Here is a 17,045-nt window from a genome sequence, read left to right on the forward strand (position 1 = left end):
AAATTAAGTGAAAAAAAAAAAAATTTATTTTTTTTCTCAAAATATATTGTGCATCAATGAAATTAATATTTAGACAATTATATAAATAATTATTATATAATAATTAATAATAATTAATTAAATAAAAACCTATATAATAATAAAAATAATTTGCGTTAATTTTTATTAAATTGTTATTTTTTTAATATTATATTTTAATAACGTGTTGAACAGTTTATTTATACTGCATAATTAAATTGACTATTGCTAGTCAAATCATAATGATTGAACAAATTGCAATTTCAAATGTCAAAAATTTCAAAAACCAAAAATAATATTTTAATGGAATTTGCTCGGAAATTCTTAAACAAAAAAAAATGTAACAAAAGTATCAAATTTAAAATATTTTCAAGGAATTAAGAAAAATTTTAATAAATTGAACAAAATTTAAATTAAAACTATTGCCAACATTTAAATAATAAATTTGACAAACTAAATTGTTATAACTATTTCTACTGAAATTTTGAATATAATATAGTAAAATTACTATAATTTTGATAACGTATATGAAAAAACTACATACATGAAAAAGGAAATGAATTTCTCTTTTTTTTTTTAACTATTGTGAATGAAAGATAATACACAGCATTTATTTAGTTTTGAAGCTACTACGATTTGTATTAAATTTAATTTTAAATGGTAATATTTTAAATTAAGTTAAAAAAATTGTATTTTACTTGCTTATTATTTTAAATTATTTTATTAAAATTTCAAAAGTTTGTAAGTAAATTTATTATTAAACTTTTAATTTTCTATCCGTTGTGTGCACTCATGTGTTGATGTGCGCATCAACTGCTTTATAAAGTCGCCATAATTTTTTTCAAAAGTAACTATAATTAATTTTATGAAAAGTAATTATAATTATAATTATTAATAATAATTATTTAGTAAATCTGATACTCAATTAACGAGCCTTTCTTTCAAAATTAAGTTGAATTAAAAAGTTTCTACGTTACTGTTAAGAAGATGAATTAAAAAGGAGTTACTGTTAAGAAGATGAATTGTAAAATGAACAGAGGTGATTTTTAAAATACCAAGTTTCTGATTGACCAAAAATCAAATTGTTAAAAAATATTCCTATTTAATTGGTCTTTTTACCAAAACTGTTTTTTTATTTTGATTAATTCATCAGATGTCATTGCATATTTTTAGGGGAAGGCAAAAAAAAAATATGACATAAATTATATGACAATTTAACAAAAACATGTAAGCTCATGTGCTATTATATAAATTTGGGAGGGCTAGAATAAGCCAAAAACTGACATTTTGAAAAGATAACTCATACAAGAGTAAGAAAATTTTGAAAAATTCAATAAATTGTTGTAAATTAGACTCTTGTTAACAAATTATCAGATCTTACAAATTATGTTGTTTTGACACAGTAAGTTGCTACTTCTTTAAAATGGTTAATGGGATATAATTTTACTTAATGGCAATTAGTTTTTATAACTAGTTTCGCTTTGTGTATAAAATTTAGGCCCATAAATTTTTTATTTGGAATATTGAAAAACCGACGCACAAATAGATGAAACAATTTAAATCGACGCACGGAACGGGAAAATGATCAGAAACCTCCCAGTCTTAAACTAATAAGCACCAATTTCTTTCTTTTTTCCATTTTTCTTTTACTGAACGAAAATATTTCGAAAAGAAAACAAATAATTACACATAATTTTTCTAATATTATCCTATTATTCTTAGCAAAATACCTGAAACTCATATGAATAAATTAAAAAACAAAAATTTTTTTAGAATTTTGTTGTCAAACAAACACACATAAGTAAAATGTTTTAAAATATCTAGAATTTTCTACAATGTGTATGCTTTTTTGCTTATTTAAACTCTAAGAAAAAATTCCTTAAAATCGAAAAATTAAAAAAATTAAAAAATATTTAGGTCAAACACATTCACCTATACCAACACGTTATAAAGTGGAAAAAGCCGTTCATATTTTGTGCACTTCTCTATAAATAAAGAATATTTTCGCCTTCGTTTTCTTGATGGAATGTTGATAATTATGAATTTTTTCTGTATTTGTTTTATACGAAGCCAAGTATCTTTTAAATACTTTATAAAAGAGTTTTTAAAAAAACATTGCAAAAACTTTTTTATTTTGCATGTGTTTGGAAAATTTGAAAAAAAGAGAGAGAGAAAAAGTACAAAAATCCAATTGAAACTTTTCCTTTATATTTTATTGATTAATTAAAAATTTCCAGATGTTACTTTTCAAAAAAAAAAGAGGAAGAATAAAAAAAAACAAAGAATTTATAATAAGAAAGAGACAACAAAAGTTACAAAGCAATAATATTAACACCTATGTAAACAGAAAAGCAGGCAACAAATCTGAAAAATGTTGCCAAGTAGAATGAGAGAAAAAAAAATTGTTGTTTTCCTTGATTTTCACATTTATTTGCGAATATTTTTATTCGCTTCAGTATTTTTCAGTATTTTTTCTTCTTTCATTTCTTCTTGATATTTAAAAAATAATGACTAATCACATACAGAATTTAAAAACAGAAAAAAAAATTTAAAAGCGCGAAAAATACTTACAAAACTCATCATCATTTTTTTCTTCTTCTGCTATTCCTTTTCATATTTTCAACTTATTTTCAAACATTAAAATGTACAAAACTTAAAAATAAATAAATTTAATACATTATTTATTTTGTATACATATATGCTCATGTAGTGTGTACATATGTAAATACTTGTTTTACATATCTGAATAAATAATAAAAAAAAATTTCAACCTATAAAAGAAAAAATTCTCATATAAAATCTTATAAATGTGCGTGTACGTATTCACATTGCTTTAATATTAATATTTACAACGGTTTCCCAACCATTTTTGATGACAGTGATATAAGATTACCATCTTTGAATAAATAAAAAGTAAGTACTTTGTATGAGTGTATTAAATCTCATTAGATTTGGGAAGGGAAGCTAGGCAACAAGTTCATTTCATGAAATTCCATTTTACTTTTCTGAATATTTATTTCGATAAATTCAGAATCCAAAGTTCATTTAATGTGCCTGTCACACTGACTTATTTAAAAAACCGATTCATATAGGTTAAATTATTGTGTGTGTAGTAAAAAATCTAAACAGTATTTTTTAACTGATAATCATTGTGCACTCTAATATTTGTTTTTCTCAACTAACAATGAAATATTATTGAAATTTGACACAATACTAATGACATAAAAATAATTTCTAAAAGGAAAAAAAATGTTTTAGTACTGTAGATGACGCTACAGTAGTTCAATTTTTATTAAATCATTATGCAAAAATTAAAATCTACAGGGCATGCGGTTGTCAAAATTTATTCTCACATTTTGTATCAGTAATAATGAACTTGCAGTGTGGAAACTGCAACAGACTCGAGTTTCAAATTTCAAATGAACATTATTGAAATTATAAATTTTTTTTTTTATGAATCAATAACAACAAAACTATGTTTTAGCGCGGCTCAATTCCATGATTTCGGGGTGGAGTGACAGTACGAAACTTTTGGCTACCTAATGCTAAACAGACTTGCAATATTGAGTCATAACCATATTGTTTATACCTCATAAAGGATTGTAATTACGCTGTCATTTCAAGCTGATCATGCCAAAATTTAGATATCTGACTGTCATTGTTAAATTTATGTAAAAATTTCTGAAATTGCATGACATTTCAAAATTTTAAACTATTTTAAAAACTTCATTAATTTTGAATTGATGGCATCCCTATATACAATCGACATATGTGAATATGTCGTAAATCTATAAAATTACATTGAAAACTTTTTTACTTTTAGCGTTATACAAATAATTAAGATAAACAAAAAAAAAAACTGTAAAGGAGACAAAATAAAAATGAAAAAAAAAAATTACCTTATATTCCACAAAATTAAACTTTTCCCGCTTCAACGTTTAGATTTTAAGAGTTCAAGAGTGTTAAAGCGCACTGTAGGGAACAAATATGATTTTGTACCGCTATTTATGTTTTATTTTTTTTTCGTATTTCTGGAAACAGCGCGACAACATTTAACAATTCAACAACAATTCTCAATACCCAGGATTCTCATTAAAAGAAATTTTTATTTTATAATTTTTAATTTTTTTTTTCGCCATTTTGTTTAAAAAATACAAAGTGGTAGAATATCGCACCGTTGATATTAATGAAATCTAATTCAAAAAATTTCAAAATCTGTTTATGGTTACATAATACATGTAGAATTGTATTATGATGTAAGTATATGTATGTGTTTTTGTTAGATATGTGAATGTATACATGTACATGTGAAATTTGTAAGAGAGTCTTTTGTTTTTGTTTTTTAGGAGGATGTAATTAATGCTCGTATCCGCGAATAAATTTTTATTTTCTTAATTTACAAAATTTCTTCTCTTTCTTATTTAAAAATTAATGTGTGTTTTTTTTCATGTGAAAAACTAAATTTACCGAATTTATTACGCGTACGTATACATGGAGGGTATAGAATTTTACCCACAGCTCATTCTTTTAATTTACAGAATTTTGTAATTAATGAGTGTATTAAAAAAATTTTTGGGCATAATTGTGTTGGCCAAAATAAAGAGCGATTAAAAAAGATTAAATTCTTATCTTTACTTTTATTTCTAAAATTAACTTTATTATTTTTATATTTTCAGCTTAAATTTCCCATCAAATCTCTTTTATTAGTTAAATTTTTAGTGGCTTGGAAGAATCACAAAATTTTTCCATTTGCACACACATATTTACTTTTAATTATCATTTTAATAAAAGAAGAAGGGATTGCACATATATGTACATACGTTTAAACATGTATGTCTATTTGGAATGTTAAATTGTTGGTCATTAAAGCAAACAGAAAAATTAAAATTGTAAATGAAGTAATTTTCATTTTCATGGCGGCGGCGAGATTCATTTAATTTTCATTTGAATAAATTAATATTAAAACATACGCATGAGTAAAAATTATTTACTATTTTCTTTGCTAATAAAATAATTAAAGTATTAAATTTGTAGTTTTAGAAATTTAAGCTATAAAACGAAAATTTTAACATATCAGCCGACGGAAAAGTGCCCCCATGGGCATTCAACTTCAAAATGTTACCAATTAATTTTCTTGTTAGAAAAAAAATATTCTATTTTGACTATTAAAATTTTTCCTAAAAATTTTAAGAGTTCAATTATAGGCACATAAAATTTTATACAAATCTATTATTTGTCGAAACAAAACAATCAATAAAGTCAGTTGAAAATATCATTTCTTCTTGTTAGTAGATAATGTAAGAAACTCGTAATAACCCATACTCATACTCACATTGTACATATTTGCCCACACGCCACAAAAGTTTATAAAAGTTGCCCTATATAATACAAATTTGTTTTCGAATTACTTAGGTAGATTTTTCAATATTGAACATTTTGAGTTAAGGTTAAGGAACATTTTTTCATATGAACCAAGAATAATTTTGTATAAATTTCTGCCTATGAGCAAGAGATGTCGCTTATGGTATTCTTGTATTTTATTAAGGTGAGCAAAATTTATATTTGCTTTGTACTTTGTAGAATTTTATAAGTAATTCTTCTGCCTGTTTGGTTAGTAGAACAAAAACATATAACCCTACTAGTGAAAATACATTTATAATCGGCTTAACTTATTTCGTGGACAAAACTGGTTTCTTGAAGATTTTCTCGTAATTTTTTTTTCATTTTATACAATTAAATTTTGAAGAAAAGTACAAGAAGGAAGACAACACCCTCATTGTTCACCCACACAGCAGCCCCTTTTTTTTATTTTGCTTTTCACACGGTTCGAACGGAAATGAGGACAAAATCAAAATGGGCGCGGCCTGACCACTAGAAAATTTTTCAGAATCATCGTTAGGTTAAGGGGTTTATAACAGACTGTGACCAAAAACACTCTAAGAAAATAATGATAAATCACTTAATTCAAAATAGAATCGTATAATTGCACACTCTACCTGAAGGGAAGAGAACCCTTAGAATACACAACATACTTATTCACAAAATAAAAAGGGAAATCTTTCTGTTCAGAGATTTCGCTTCATGTTCCGCCGGGCTTCATAACCAACTCGAAATTTTTAGAAGTTTTATGCTCAAACAAGAATTTTTTGCACTTAGTAGGAGCGCATTATAGATTCTCTTTGGTCGCATAATCTACAATAAATTTTCAATATATTTTGATAATTTACATAAAAATAAATAATTATCTATATTTATTAAATTCAATTTAATAAAATATTTTATTTTCTTTTTATTTTTTCCAGGTAAGTTGATGACGTCTTTGCATTTCTACATAAATGGAATAGGTGACTATAAATTACAAATTATTGTTGCTCTACAAAACCTTATACAATATATATACGTTTTATTTTAATTGAATAAGCAACTCCCAATATGATAAATTTTTACAGAACCCTGTGGTTTTTAGCAACATTTTATTAAATTTTTGCATGTAATTTCTTTTAAAAACCTCGGCATTAAAAATATCAGTGTTATTAATTTTTTTGGTTGTTAAAATAATATTTTAACAGTTTTATTAACTGGACCTTAATCTGACCTTGTCAGTATTACAACTTTTTTTTTCCGTTGCCCTTAATTTACAATTGGTTTTTTTTCGAAAACCTTAAAAGAGTTTTGTTGTGGGGTTTCAGTCTTTTATATTAATCAAATCTTTATTTTATAATTTTTAAATGGAATTAACAAGTTAATGTTGATTTATTATTGTTACAGGAAACAAAATTAATTTTTTTTGTTTTTGCTTTTGGTTGATTACCTATGTTAAAATTAAACTTTTTACAAGATTTTTCCAAAGTAATAAAAATTAAATTAATAAAGGAGCTGAGAGAGGGGTCTGAAAATATTTTTTCTTGTTTTGTTTTAAAAGTATATCCTGAAAATATTTTTCCAAAAAAATTTCAATATCCTTTTCATATTTTAATATTAAATTAAATATTTATAAGGTATACGCAAGTGTATGTGTGTGTATTTTACAGCTCCAGGTGTTATTAACTTTATAAATTATTAATTATATTTCTTTTTTGTTTTTATTCTACTTGTATTTTTTTTTCGGCCACAAAGTGGAGAAAAAAAAAGTAAAAATAATGTACAACGAAAATTAATTAACGCAACTAGCGTAAATAAAAAAAAAATTACAATGGCACAAGTTAAAAACATTCCATTATTTTCTTGTCAAATATTTTAATGGATTCGTTTGTCTAGACCGAGATTTTAATGTTACACACAAACATAAAAAAAAAACATTATTTTGTATATGAAATGCGTTCAATGTTTGTCCTTAAATAATAATACAAAGGACAAGAATTTATTTTTTTTTCATTAAAGATATTATCAAAAGATTTTAATAATGCTGTATTTGTATAACAGTAGTCTATTAACTGGTGTGTAGGCCAGCTTCTTTAAAATATACAAATAAAGAGAACGAATGCATCAAGCATATTTTCAGAATTTTAATTCTATTTTAAGTTATTAAAGTCACTACATTAAGAAAGCATTACTTTTGACGCCAGGCAGAAAATCGATTCTGTTCATACTCACCTAATTAAATTAAACGTAAGACAGTTACTATTAATCATTACTGAAAAAACATTTAAATCAATTCATTGTCACTGATATTTCAATTAATGTCATGCAACAATTAAGTAAGTAGTGTTGCCGCTTTTATAAATTATTTATATTAAAAAAGAATGCTAGATCTATTAAAATGTAATTTGTCAGAATTTGCAATACTTTTTCATTTGACAATATTTTAACTTGCTCCCGATTCTGATTTGAACATGATTTATTATGCTTACTAAAATTGTACTCTTGCTTACACATGCATGTAGAATTTTTCATTTATTGTAGAACCTTATTAGTATATGAACGAATGTACAGTTTGTCAAGAAATTATTTTCCAAATTACATTTACGGCATAATTCACTTGTAATGCACTTCAAAACCTATTTTAAATTTTGCGGTGATTTTTCGTAATTTCGACAAATAACAACATTTCATGTTGACAAAATAGCCTTTGAAATATTCTCTTAATAATCCACAACAATTTTTGGCTTTTAAAGGCTTCTTTTTAGAATCTAAACTGCCCAAGTTGTTCTTTTCTTTAAATAAATAATCAATTTTTCGAAATAATCAATTTTTCGAAAGAATCAATTTTTAAATCTAATTCAAATTTTATTTTTCCGGATATTCTCCTCATGTACAATGGTTGGAATCAAAATTTATAAAAATAAATTTCATTCATTATTTATAGTGAAAATAAATTTATTTGTGTAATTTTTCTTACTAATTAAAATTACATTACAATTTCGTAATTAATGGGGGCGAAATTCATCTTCCTCCTACTCCTCCTCCTCTTCTCCCTCCCACCCCCTACCTCTTCCCTTTCTCCTTCACGTCTTTAAATGTTTTATATATTTTTTTTTTACACAGAACTTGTTTCAAATTATGAACATATTTTTGGTATGTAAATTTAACTGCCCTAAAGGTCTCAGGTTAGGCAGAAAAAAACAATTTTTTTTTTCTTTCGTATTCAATTTTGATAAATTCTGTAAAGGTTGTCTTACAATACTTTTCGTTTTCTTGGAAATACTACCGAACATACATAGGTATACATTATACATATAATTTAAATACAAAATTATAATTTTACGTTCAACATTTACAACACTGTCAGTTCTTGTGAGTATGTACATATATCTATATTATGTATTGTTGAAATAAAAGAGAGAAAGAGAAAAAAGGAGTACAAAACTATATGATGATTAAAGAAAATTTTTTTATTTCATTTATAAGATGTTGTCATTGTGGTTTATTTTCTCTGTTACTCGCAATTTAAGTAAAAAAGAATAACACAAGGAGAACACACACACACACAGCAAACGGTAACAGTAATTTCCTTACTTTAAAAAACAAAAGAATTGTAAAGTTTTTATTTTATTAAAATTTTTATAACAAAACTTATTAAACGTATGTACATACATTTTTATATACGCAATATAAATGTGTAATTTTATAACATAACCTTAGGCGCTTTAAAATTTAATCGATCATGATAATAACAACCGACTCTATATATAATATTAATAATGATAATAATAATCGTAACAGTAACAACTTACATAATGTTCAATGTATGTAAGTGTAGAGAATTTATAAGAAAATTACATAAAAAATAACAAGAAAAATTTGAAAAACTTTAAAAAGAACAAAAAACAAAAAATTGTAAAAGAACAAGTTTCTTCTTTTTCACTAACATGATTTTGCTTTTTTCATAAAAAATGTCATTTATTAAAATACATAAGAAAGTGGAAACACTTTTAAAGTATAACACATTAAGAATATGTTATACAGGGAAGAAAACAAAATATCTAAGTAATCTAAGCATTTCAGGGTTAATTTGAAACTTTTACAAGAGAAATTCTTTCAGATCCTTGAAATACAATAGTAAAAATTAAATATTTAATATTGTATAAATTTAAAATTAAAAGTAACCATTTAGGAAATTTAGTTACTATTCTTGTAATCAATATGAAACTAACTATTAGAGTAACTACTTTAAAATAAGAGCATGGTCAGGAAATTGATAATTACTAAATTGAGTACTTTATTCTGTGCTTGTATAATTTGTGTTGTGTTTTGTAATGTACTATTATATGTAATTGGGCTCATAAAGAAAATTTTCCAAATCAATTAAAAATAATGCTGTAATAAATATTGTACTGAATATGTTTGCAAGGCATTAATTTCCTTAAATTTTTTTTATTGATTATAAGGAAAATATTAGAAAATAGTGAACAGTTTGTTCTCGCAAAATTCTCTCTCAATGTCTCTCGCAAAATTCAACTCACAATGTTACGCGAAGGCGAATGTCATATTCCTATTTCGAACATTTTTTGACTTCAATTTCCTATTAGGCAAAATTTGAACACAGAACATGATCTTCTTAGATTTGAGACCTCTTTGATTATGAATATAGTTCCAGTTACTGAAAAAGTTTTTTATCAATTCAAACTTGTGTCCATTTTTAAGACTATATTTCCCAATAAATCAAGTGTATTGATTTCAATTATTTACAAATTTAATTAATTTTTCAATTTACATTGCAATTTCAATTTACAGAATTTTTAAAAAATTATATTATAAAGAAATGTTTGGAGAATTTCGCAAAAGATCTATCTGAATTATAAAACTCTAACTATGACATTTTATCAAAAACTTTCATTTATATATTATTTCTTCCGCCTTACAGAGAGTATAAGCAATATTCAAATTTCGAATTCTCTGTTATATTCACTCTCCCGTGTGTCTGTGAATTATCATATTTAGATAAAGATATATTATATTGAAAAATAATTTGTCTCGCAAATTCCCGATCTTCGCCATATTGTGAATAATTCCTATTTTTATATTCGGTGTGACTTTTAAGAGGAACACGCATATATTCGTTTGCATACACGTAAGATTACGTTGAATTTTTATAAAGTATAACAATTATTATTTTATATGGAAGTATAACAATTATTATTTTATAAAGAAAATTTAATTTAATTCAACTTTCAAGCAAAAACTATTCAATTTTTATTTGAAAAATAAAATTCACAATAATTTATTATTAAAATTTAGCCTTTATATTGAAAGTTGGCAATGCAATCAAATAAGAATTTTGGAATTTTTATAATAAATTTATTTCAACATTTTGACTAATTTGTATATATATTCCGCAACAACTTACACACAAATATATTTTTAAAGAAAATAATTAAAACTCTATATAAAAAATATTATTGTGAAACACAAAACCTTTCTTGATGTGAACAGAATTTTTTTTTTCTGGAGGAACAAGAAAATTATTTTAGGTAATCAAAAATTTTGAATATGAATAATAAATTACTTTTCTAAAAATTTCATTAAAAAGTATAGAAAGTTAAAAAAGAAAGAAGTAAGTCAAATCTCATTTTCTTTTGCTAATTCGGCAGAGATTTATTGAGCATTCGAACATTTTATTTGAGAGTATTCAAGCTCAGTTTGGAAAAGATGGAATTAGAAAAGGAATATAGAGAAAATTATTGTATCAAAGATCGTATGGTGAATGCTCTCTTTTGTGTAAGTAATATTAACAAATTCATAGGAATTTTGTTGTCCCCGAAGTAAGTGATAAAATAATAATCTGTGCCAAGAAACAAAGGACTGTTATGGAGTAGCATGTGAATATTAAGACTTTTTGAGTAATAGGACTTATAGGAGAGGGATAGGACGGAAAGACTGAAATGAACAAGACCTTTCGATTTAATTTTAAGAGCTGAAATAACCGTGCTTTTCTTCATGAACTATAGGCACAAAAACACAAAAGAGCAAAACTAATGATTAATCAGTTTGAATAGTGTGCAAGTTTGAAAACCACCAGATGCGTTTTAGATGTTTTAGCTGCATTTAGTTCATTTTGTTAAGTTCATACAGTTAAAATCAAAGCCGAAAAATTTTTGTTAAAAGAAATTTTGCAAGATTAATTTCCACCGCGTGTTTGTATGCAACCAATACAAGTTAAAATTTTCCAATTTAACTTTAGGCTAGTCATATTATAGTATAGCAAATTTACATAGACTAGTCAAACTGAACGAATATGCCACAATTGTCACTGCAATTTCGATAATTTTCAAATTTCCACCATAAAAAGATTTTAAATTTTTAGTCATAATCAAGAACATTTTTATAAAATTTTAAGAACTTACTCAATATTTAATATTCAATTTTAAAAATTATTCGTCTGTTCAGCTGTTCAAATGCTTAATTTCTCAAATAATATTCCAGAGTAATTATTTGTTGAACTAGACCTATAAATTACCACATGAACAACAAAGCTATTAGCGGACCAAACCGAAAATAGAAAAAAAATTTCTAAAAAATAAAAAGAAAAAAATTAATTTAAAAATAAGATGGAAAGCCCGAATTTTCCTCTTTTTTTATCTAAAATTTTGTCCTTACATCTTTTAGGCATTTTTAGGAAATTCTTACATAAAGAAAAATAAAATAAAAGGGAAAAATTATCCTGTTTTTATTTTTTGTTAAAGCAAAAGAATAAAAATTTTTTGTACATCACCTGAGCTTCTTTTCTTGGCCATTTTTATATCCTTTTTATCTTTTTGTGCTGGTAAATTTTTTTTTCGTTCTTGTTCTTGTTTTGTTTCCATATAGAAGGAAGTGAGATTAAAAATGCTATAAAAGTATGATTTTCGTATCCTGGACAAAGTGTGGTATGATTATTTTTGCTGGTTTTAAAAAATTTCCTTAATAAAAAAAATCTATGTACAAAGGATTATGATATTTTTTTTTCTTTGTATACATACAAGGATACAAGAAAGTTAAATTTTTGTGATTCGTACAATAATAAAAAACAATGATGTTTTTTTTTTCTTTCAAGTTCTTCATTTTTATTGAGCATTGCAGTGTAAATTTTTTCTCAAAAAAAAAACGAAAAGGAAGTGGGGAAAAAAATATCATAAATCCTTTTTTCTTTTAATATTCTGTTTGTGTTTTCATCCTTTTCATGATTTTTCCTTTTATTTTGGATTCATCTACCCTTTAAGAAAATGGAAAATGGGGGATGATGTGCATGTAAAAAGTTTCTTATTCATTTTCATTTTAAATTCTAAGAATGTAATTTTTCTTTTCATTTTTCAATTGAATATTTGAATGAAATTTGCTGTGATTGAATTGAAAAGAATAATGGAAAATAAGAAATTGAGAAAAAATATACATTTATAATGATAACCAATAATAATTTTGAATGAAAATTGGAAATGAAAGTGCGGCTGCTTTTATTCGGGCATCAGTAATTTAAGACCCTTTTCATTCTTTTAAGAATTAACATTTCGGCGGTGTTTTTCTTTATAACCGGAAGGTCACAAAATTTATATTTCTTGAAATTGTTGAGATTTTTCTGAATAATCCCTGATAATTTTTCTATAATCTTTTCAAACACTCCTCAAGAAAATCTTGCTATAATATAATAAAATCACTAAATTAGAACATAATCTTGGCAATTAAAATTTGAAAATATACCATAATAATTAGAATGAAATTGAAAGAAATTTGAAACAAACGAGAGAAAAAAAATAAGAAAATGAAAAATAGAAATTGAATTAGAGAAAGTAATTGAAATCAATTCAGTATCGACTGAACCCAATAATTATATTAAATTAAAAAAAAAAATTATAAAAAACCTGAAAGAGAATCAAACAAAAACCAAATTCCTCAATACGACCTAAATAAAAACTAACAAGAAATTGTGTGGAGTGTCTTAAAAACAGTGCAATATTTTAGTTCCTATTTCATATAAATAGGTGAACAATTGAAAATTCTAGTGGGTACACTATCATAAAAATGAAAAAAAAAAATTAAATGTGCTTGCCATTTATGCAACAACTACATTCAAATTATTAACTCTTAAATTAGAACTGTAAATGAAACGCTGAGTCGAATACCCTTAGCGTATACATCTCAACATCTCAAAAAGAATATTTTCAAACACTTATATAAACATAAATGACGCGATGCAGCTAAATATTTAAGATACTGAGCTAATCTGATTCATAGATCAATTTCATTAAAATAACATCCATCCAACTTTGAATCAAATGAAGCATTGCAAAACAGAATCGAAACCTTGATAAAACAATAAAAACTCAAATTATATATAGATTTCTTAAAACAGTTATAAAATATTTTTATGACCAGTTAAGCCTGTTATACAAAAAAAAGAGTCAAGTAATTAAATTCACTAATTCATTCAATTACAAAGCAACCATCACTACAAGTCTGGACACATCATAAAGAACAAATTGCAAAATTATTTAATAGTGGAAATTTATCACAAATTGGAGACTGATATTTGACAGGACAATCGAAAAATTTATTATCCAATTGTGGAATCAGCAAATTTGTAATTTAATTTTTTTAGTGAATTTGCCTATAAATTATGAACAAGATATTTATCGATTTTAGAGGTTCGTTATATGGAAGTTTTACTGTATTGGTTTTTATTCAATTTATTCGGAATCATTTGTCATCTCCCATTCAAAATATCGAGTCTTGAAATATTTTTGAAAAGTGTATTGGTTTTGATCTCCAAACTCTCTTCATCCCAAAATTTAAATTAGTTTAGAAATCCTCCCAGAATCATGACCTTTCGTTAAATGAAGTTGCTCACTTTTAATTTTCCATTCAAAAACCTCATTAATTAAAATACTATAAAATACAAATTATCTCTTTGACAACTTCCCAGAATTTTTTTTGTTCCCAGATTATCTAAATCTAATTAAATTCTAGCTGTAATAATTAATTTCAAAATAATAATTATTAATTGTTTTCAGTTCATTTTTCAAACTAATTTAATTGAAATTCTATATTTTTTTTTCTGACAAATAACCCTTTCACTTTTAATATATTTCCCAAAGTATCCTAACCATGGTAGAAAACAAAAGAAAAATTAAATGTTTTATAAAGAAGGAGAAACCTCTTGTATTAATTTTTTATAACAAGAGCTCAATAATTTAAATAATAATATTCTTCTTTTATATCTAGGACTTGGGTTCATCTTTATAATTATTATAATGAACAAGTCAGCTAAATTAATATTAGTAACTTTAGTTCTCATAACACAATACTGTACTTAATGAACACATACATGCATATACAATATAATAATATAAAGTACTCATTATATAAAAATTCTTACGATATTAAATTTCACCCACACTTATTGTTATTATCGTATCTTCATTATCATGATTATTAATTAAAGAAAATCACAGTATTAAGTGAAAAATTATTGAATATTAATTTCTTTTATTTTATTTTTTTGTTTTAGTTATCCTTAGGTTTTTTTTTAAATAAAATTATCTCGAGGACTTGGAATAATTATATTTTTAAAGGAAAAATCAAAAACAAAATTACTCGGTAGATAAAATTGCCTATTTGATTACGAGAGTTAAAGAGAAATTTTAATATGTAGTTGTGTGTCAATAATTTTGTTGCGAACATTTATTGCTGTAGGCCGTTGGTGGTATCTTAGAAAAAATTTGTCTTTGGACATGGCGTATAATTGTACTAATTCCATCATAAGGTCTGCTAGAAAGCGCTGATATTTGAAAATGTGTGGTTTCTAGCAGACTAGTGTGGTTATGTTACCCCAGATATAAAATATTTCCTCGATAATATCAGATTCTTATGACGGTTGTCATCAACTATACAACAGACTTTGTAAATCATCAACTTGTAGTCTAAGTTAATTTTAATTTTCAGATTAAAATTCTATTATGTAAATACTGTTTGAAATTCTAAATAGGTTTGAGACTTAGCTAGGAGTATAAACTAAAACTTTCGTAATCAGGTAAAACTTTATGAAAGTTCTAAAAATTTTTGAACAAAACTAACATGAATTTCTATTTGAAATTTGAATATTTCACTTGAAAAGTCTATTGCTCGAATTTTCAAACTTAAACAGATTTTTGAAATTTAGTAAGCATGTTTTTCCAAAATAAAATTTTTTACCAAATTTTTGTGAGACACATTTCTTGTTTTAATTTCATGATCTCCAAATTTTCGAAATTGAATACAAAGAACTTAAATGTTATGAGAATGTGTCCAAAATCAACTTATGCACCTCTGTCTAACATATTTTATTATTGTTTTTATATGAAAAATGTACATATTTACTAAATCTAAGAAAGATTTGTTTTAGTTAAGACTCAAACCTGTTTAGAACGTCTAATATATGAATTCGATTTTATCTTCTAGAGCATTTAATAAATTACCAAATATATATTTTTGAATTATTGACAATTTAGTTGTACGGACGGGAGGATTGAATAAAATTGCTAGCAATAGCAAAAATAAAATATATTTTTTTATATATGTATTGGCCCTATAAACACATTCACTCATATGCTCACATAGATACGCACTACATACAGTATTATGAAACTATTTATAATAAATCATTAACTCTTAGGATAGTATAGAATTAATGATTAAGTGCTATATAGAAAAAAAATATTTTAAGGTCACTTAATAATTAATATATAAAAAATATTTTTGTCACCCAAAAAAAGTAAACCAAATATTAGCAAGCAACCTATACCATTCCGTCTATGAAATTTTATTTTGGAAAAAGAGAAATCCTTTACCGTTTATTTTCCATTAACACGGAGGTTTTACTAATAATTTTCCTATTATATTAATTTTTAATAATTATGTCATGTATCAATGTCTGTGTACCTATTCATATAAGTTCATTACAATATCATTAATCAAGGTCTAAATTTAAAGCATAATATAAAAAAAAATATGAAGGAATACACACATAAACCGTAATACGCTATTGATGTAATACAAGAAAAATTCAAGTTCTTATGATGTGCTTGAATAATAATATCAGATCTCGACAGAAAACAAGTTATTCAACAAAAAAAAAAATTAAAAAATTGTTATTTAAAGGACTCATCACATAAATCATGTACACACTTTGATAAGGGAAATACTTTTAATTTAATATTGTGTTTGTGTTATATTTTTGTACTACAAGTGAGTGTATTATAAATAAATTTGGTAAAAAAATTCTAGGATAAGATTAAATCAGAAATTTAATAATAAGGTTATAGATGAGGTGCAAGTGTTTAAATACCTTAATATTCTAGTGACTAACATCTCTTGCGTTCGTTTATGCAATGTGAACTTTAACACTACTTAATTAAGATGATGACGTACAATTAGTATGTGTGTAATGTGTAATTGACGTCATGGAAAAGATGTGATTTTTTTTTAACAAAATATATTTCGACGTTTATATAACAAAAAAATTGGGGGCAGATAATCGATTCATACTTTGTAATCCCATTGCTTATTATGCTGACATTGTTGATTTTTCATTATTCTTAAAACAAAGAAAAAATATTAAATTTAAAGGGTCTCCCGCG

General features: G+C 24.7%; 1 protein-coding gene across 6 annotated transcripts in view; it reads left to right on the top strand.

Moving 5' to 3' along the window:
- The first annotated feature begins 355 nt into the window (after positions 1-355).
- Positions 356-17,045, top strand: part of LOC129607130 (tolloid-like protein 2) — an 87,552-nt gene continuing 70,862 nt past the window's right edge. For 2 of the 6 annotated variants that reach the window (XR_008696795.1, XR_008696797.1), the window contains exon 1: positions 360-678. The gene's annotated coding sequence lies outside the window, so the exon portion shown is untranslated. Of the gene's footprint in view, positions 679-17,045 lie in introns of all 6 variants that reach the window. The other 4 variants (XM_055517875.1, XM_055517873.1, XM_055517876.1 and 1 more) reach the window with 4 other exon arrangements.

Source organism: Condylostylus longicornis, unplaced genomic scaffold (genome assembly GCF_029603195.1).
Source record: "Condylostylus longicornis isolate FDR11 unplaced genomic scaffold, ASM2960319v2 ptg000026l, whole genome shotgun sequence".
Classification (NCBI taxonomy): Eukaryota; Metazoa; Arthropoda; class Insecta; order Diptera; family Dolichopodidae; genus Condylostylus; species Condylostylus longicornis.